The 6,485-nt window shown below is 43.3% G+C and overlaps 1 pseudogene; it reads right to left on the minus strand.

Moving 5' to 3' along the window:
• Positions 1-615: 615 nt before the first annotated feature.
• On the minus strand, positions 616-1,037 carry LOC142146358 (tumor suppressor candidate 2 pseudogene; annotated as a pseudogene).
• Between the last annotated feature and the right edge of the window lie 5,448 nt (positions 1,038-6,485).

A 6,485-nucleotide genomic window follows, 5' to 3' on the forward strand; every position in this document is an offset into this window, starting at 1 on the left:
ACACGCAAATGTTAATTCACAGTGCAGAGCACCCTTGCTATATTCCACTATCTTTACTGATCACGTTGTGTAGGCGAAACCGACTAAGACAGGTGCAGATGCTGGACCCTGAAGACCACATAAATATATTGGGAGACTGGTCTTTTGGTGACATTTCACATACAGAAACCCATTTATCCTCTATATTAGGCCAGAAGTGCACGTACGCTAGAAATCTCTGACCTGTTGTAAGGTTTTGGGCAGCTGTGATCAGATTTAATGCGCTATTCGCAGTTTCACTGTACCTGCCGTACCTGTACCTGCCGTGTGTACTTACACGTGCATGGCTTAATCTTTGAGACAAGCATATGCTACTGGCAGGATCAACCAGGTAGCTTTGCTCTCCTGGGTGGAAGGGGGAAGCCTTGGGGGGGATACACGGTCAATAATAAGTTGAATCCCCCCTGAATAGGACGAAGCCATAAAATAGGGTGGTGCAGACAACGGGTTACTGGCAAATATCAAAGCAAGAGGGGATACAATGCTAGCAGCCTAAAAACAGACTGAGAATCCAGGAAATGTTACACTCTAGCAGTGATCCTGTCCGCCATGACAGAGTGCGCTGTCACACCCCAAGTCAGTCCTTATATACACCCCGAGCCAGTGTTTTTATCTGGGGACTGTCCCTGTGTCCCCCACATCATCCTCCTCTAGCTCCCGTCTCAGGAGCACAGCGTAGGGTGCAGAGGTTGGTGGAGGAGGGCACAGCTTGGCAGGCAAGGGTGGTATAGCCAATGTCAGACCTCACACAGTACAACAGGTAAATCCACGTGGATGCACGGATGGTCTAACTTGATGGTGCCCTGAGGTCGCAGGTTCTTGTGGACATGTTTCAGTTTAGCTCGTTTGCGACCATTCTTGGTCACAATTGTTTCATCGTAGAATTCATGAGCCAGGTCTCCATCTTTATCAAAGTACATGAAGCCGCACCGGGTGAAAATGAAGGGGGTGGCCTTGCGGATCCGGGCCAGGCGGCTCTCCACAGGGCTTTCACTCATTAGAGGCTGACAGAGCTCTCCTGTCAGCCTCTCACTTTCTCCTATCTCACTGCTGCAGCCTGGATCCAGGTGCTACCTCTCTTTCTCAGAATTCCAACATTTTTTTAACTGTTTCTTCACCAACACCACTTCCCCACTGCATGCTGGGAGATAAGTTTCTTTGCCTGTAGGGAGGTATCTAAAGTGCATGCGCGGCCTTCTCGGATCGCCAGTGTTACATGAAATTTAGAAAACTCCAACCAGCCCGGCATTAAATCCATAGCACCTCCATTGAATAATTAGGCCTCATTCAGGCCCAAACATTAAGATAATAGTACTCATATTTGATAAATAGATCTTTGTCCCTCCAACCAGCCCCAATATTAAATTAATAGTATTCCCATTTACTAAATAAACCTAATTCCGTACCTCCAAACAACCCCAGCACTAAATTAATAACATTTACATTGAATACATTTCCCACAACCATGCCTTGCATTAAATAATTAATATTTACATTTAATAAACAGCCCTCTTACCCAACATCAGCCCCATTAATTTAATAGCCCTAACCACCCCAGCATTAAATTAAATGTCCCATCACATCACTTTAAATTAATAGGCCCCAAAATTAAACTAAATAGCCCAATCACCCCCAAATAAAATAGCACGCATTAAATAATTAGCCCCCACCTACACTCCACCCTAAATGTATAGCCTACCTCACACCCACATTATATTAAGACCCATCCTTCTTTCCCTTACACATTTTAGTAAAATAGTCCTCCTAATACCTTGCACATTGTAGTAATATAGCCGCCCCCTCTTCCCTCACACATTGTAGTAATATAGCAGCACCCCATTACCTTACATCTCTCCCTTTGCCTCCCTCCATGTCTCTCATTGTTGCTGTCTTTCTCTCATTGTAGCCCCCTCTATAGTTTTCAATGTGCAGTCCCCTCCCATATAGCTTTCTATGTGCAGCCCCCTTCCTACAGTTTTGTATGACAGCCCCCTTCCTATAGTTTTCTATGTACAGCCCCCCTCCCTATAGTTTTCTAACACAGCCCCCTTCCTATAGTTTTCTATGTGCAGCCCCCTCCCTTTAGTTTTGTATGGTAGCCTACTCCCTATAGTTTTGCATGGCAGCGCCATCCCTATTTTTTTGTATGGCAGCCCCCTTCCATATAGTTTTCTATGTGTAGCCTCCTCCCTATAATTTTGTATGGCAGCCTACTCCCTATAGTTTTGTATGGCAGCCCTCTCCCATATAGTTTTTACGAGTAGCCCCCTCCCTATAGTTTTGTATGGCCTACCTATAATTTTCTATGTGCTGTCCCCTCCCTATAGTTTTGTATGGTAGCCCCCTCCCTATAGCTTTCTATGTGCATCACCTTCCCTATAGTTTTATATGGCAGCTCTCTCCTTATAGTTTTGTGTCTGTATCTCCCCCTTACATGTGCAGCCCCCTCCTTTCATCTGCAGCCCCCCTATCATCTGTAGTCCTCTCCTCTCATGTACAGCCCACCTTTCATCTGCAAGCCCTCCTTTCAGTGAAGTGAACAGTATTATGAGACCCCATTCAGCAACAGACAGCCTCCCGATTCGCTGCTTGTTGCTTTCCACTTACCACAAATGCCTTTGATTGTTTCCCCCGTGCCTCACTGCCTGATGGCCTAGCCCCCTACCCTATGGATGATTGACAGGCTGATCCAACCCTCGGGACCAGTCATTCTATTGATTGTGGATGCAGATCATACTGATCCGTTCCACCCCTTACTTCCTCCTCTCCCCTCTGATGACCTCCTCACAGGTGGGGCGCACCTCACCAGTTTATCTGCAAGAGAAGGAGAGAGAAGACTCTTGGGCTTATGTTAAGATGAACGCAAATTGAATTTCTAGTGTATATTATGTATTTTTACCTCTGGGAATAGTGGTGTGCGCGCATGCTCAACTGTAAAAAAGCATATTATACGCCAGAAACGCCATTTGCTCTAAACTTAACATGAGCCCCTTTGTCTGTAAAGTAATGGATGGAAGAAGGTAAGTGTGGGGAGAGGGGTGCCTTTACTATAATGTAGATGGGGGTGTGCTTTTAATTTAATGTTGAGGGTGGGGGCTAATAATTAAATAGTGGGTGGGAGATTTCAATTTAAAACATCTTCTGTCAGGTATGCTCATGTGTGCTTGGTGACAGTGTTTAATGTACACTACAATCCAAATTAATGCCAAAATTTTATATAGAAAATATATTTGTATTCCCCCTGCCATATGAGGTACAAGTGCATATCTACATAATAATATCACAGTTTATTTTTTGTCACTACTGCCTATTGCACACTACAATACAAACATTAGGAAGAAAACCTATTAAAACGCTTACGTTATATTTTCCTTGCAGCTGGAGATACAAGTACTGTACTCCCTACAGGGCTACTCCTCACAATGAAGTTTATTTTATAAATCTGCGAACAGGAAGTGACCTGGCATCTCTTAAATCAAACTTTGTGTATAATGTTGTTTTATATGTTTTAATTCTAAAATAATCCATCTCTGCCAGTTCTACAGGTTGATAGTGGGGGATTTTTAATGGTGTGATTGTATTATTTAATGCTCTGGTGGTATGGGGCTAATATTTGAATGTAGGTTTTAGACACCAGACCCACAGACCACTCGGTCAGAGTCCGGTACGCCCATCTGTACGGATCCGCTCTCCCTCTCTTTGGCGCTGAGTGACGCACTCCATCTATGGCTGCTGCGCAGAACCATCTTTTTCTTATTTCTGCTCCCCAGCCACTGACTGATTAATTATGGCTCCCAAACTACTTAAGGCACCTGTGCCCCTTCAGTGCTGCCAGATTTTTAAGTCCCTCTGCCTGTCCGGCTGTGGATCATTTTAGCGACCTGCATATCGTCTCGTTTGCCTGGTATTCAGCCCTTAAGCTTCCCAGCTTTACCTGAATACTCAGACAACCCGTGCTGCAGATCATCTTACCTGCCTGGTATCCAGCTCTCAAACTTCTCAGCCTAACCTGGACATCAAGAAAACCTGGTTCTGCAGATTATCTCACTTGCTTGTTATCCAGCTCTCAAGCTTTCCAGAATGATTGCTTGGTTTCCATATCCCAGCTTTACCTGGACATCCAGACAACCCATACCTGCAGCCCATCTCTCTTGCCTGTTATCCAGCTTTACTAGCTTTCCTGCCATTTCGAGCTTGTCCTGACAACTATTACCTGCTCACTCTTAATCTTCGATATCATCTCCAACTGGACTTGCTTGGTGCCCACTCTGAGAACGGGCACCACTTTTTGGCTATTTGGCGGTTTTGAAACCGCCGGATTTACTAAATCCCAAACCGCCGTTAAAACGTCCAGAAATGACATTTTTCAAAACCACCACTTTACAAACCGACATTCCGATTTTAACAATGATGAACATACAAACAGCCAGATTTACAAAGCTGGTGTTTTCAAAACCGCCGCAAAAACATCCAAACAACCAAAATGAAAGAGGTGATTGTGAGTGGCCAGACTGCTCAAACTGCTGCTGTTTGAGCTATTTGCCATTCAGAACATAAGAGAAAGCACCAGTGACATTTTAATTTTTTGGAAAAACATTATTTATTGATTAAGGGACAAAATGAATTTAATATTAACTTATGAGGGATTTTATGGGATACTATTATAGCATTATATTATGTTGGAAATGTAAATATGTTATATTATTAACTGATTGTTAATGGTGGATATAATTTTTTATGTTGCATAATTTGTCATTACATATTGTCCGAATAATATAATAATTAAATAATTTTATCCTCTTAATATAATGACATTTTTTTCCCCCTCATAAGTTAATATTTAATTCATTTTGCCCCTTAATCAATAAATAATGATTGCCAAAATAATGTAAATGTCAATGGTGGTGTAGTGGTTAGCACTTCTGCCTTACAGCACTGGGATCATGAGTTCAATTCCCGACCATGGCCTTATCTGTGAGGAGTTTGTATGTTCTCCCCGTGTTTGTGTGGGTTTCCTCCGGGTGCTCTAGTTTCCTCCCACACTTCAAAAACATACTGTTAGGTTAATTGGCTGCTAACAAATTGACCTTAGTCTGTCTGTCTGTGTGTGTGTGTGTGTGTGTGTGTGTGTGTGTGTGTGCTAGGGAATTTAGACTGTAAGCCCCAATTAGTGGCGCTATATAAATAAATGGTGATGATGATGATGAATGGTGCTTTCTCTTATGTTCTGAATGGCAAAATAGTTTAGACAGCATGTTTAAGCTATCAAGCCATTCTGAAGCAGGTATTAAAACTGTCCTGTTGTGTCTTTTGGATGGCGGTTTTGATAGTGGTTTCATTCAAATCACTGGTGGTTTAGCTTTTGCAATCCACCATACATCACCAGTCATTTTAAATTGAAGCCTCAAACAGAATTATAGTGAATGCGACGGTTTAGACCACTAAACCACCGGCGATGGGTGGCAGTTTCAAACCACCACCAAACTCGATTCTTAGTAATTCTAGCACCAAACCTCCTTGCAGGGGTTCCTGATGCACACCTTCGTCATGTTAGATTCCACGCCTCCTTGTAGGGTTGTCTCAAAGCAGGCAATCCGCACGGATCTGATAAATCCGCATACTTGTGACAGTAGGGCTGAATTTGGGGAGGAGGATGGCTATTTAATCAATGTAAATACTATTATTTAATGTCAGGACAGGTTTGGTGATATTGTGTATTTAATAAATTTAAATACTATTTAAGTAATATCAGGTGCGGGGGAATAGGTTTATTTATTAAATGTGAGTAATAATTATTTAATGCCTTGGCTGGTTGGGAGGAAATAGGTTTATTTTACTAAATCTTAATACTTGATGTCAGGGCTGGTTGCAGGGAGTGAGGCCAAATTATTAAGTATGGGTACTATTAATTTAATGTTGGGGCTGGTAGAGTGTTTACTCATTGCAAGAATTTCCATATTTGATGTACATATTCCTTTCTACTAGAGATGAGCGGGCTCGGATATCTGAAATCCGAGCCCACCCGAACCTTGCCGATCCGAGCCGGATTCGAGACAGATCCGGGTATTGGCGCCAAATTCAAATCTAAAACTGAGGCTCTGACTCATAATCCCGTTGTCGGATCTCGCGATACTCGGATCCTATAAATTCCCCGCTAGTCGCCGCCATCTTCACTCGGGCATTGATCAGGGTAGAGGGAGGGTGTGTTAGGTGGTCCTCTGTCCTGCTATATCTCGTGCTGTTCAGTTAAGTTCTGTGCTGTTCAGTTAAGTTCTGTGCTGTGCTGTGCTGTGCTCAGTCCAGTGGTGCTGTGTCCTGTGCTCTGTCCTGCTGAGTTCAGTAGTGCTGCTGGGTCCTGTGCTGTGTCCTGTTCAGTCCAGTGGTGCTGTGTCCTGTGCCCTGTGCTTCTAAGGGCATAGTTATTTCCCCATTATTCCCAATTTTTT

This window comes from Mixophyes fleayi, chromosome 1, assembly GCF_038048845.1.
Source record: "Mixophyes fleayi isolate aMixFle1 chromosome 1, aMixFle1.hap1, whole genome shotgun sequence".
Lineage (NCBI taxonomy): Eukaryota > Metazoa > Chordata > Amphibia > Anura > Limnodynastidae > Mixophyes > Mixophyes fleayi.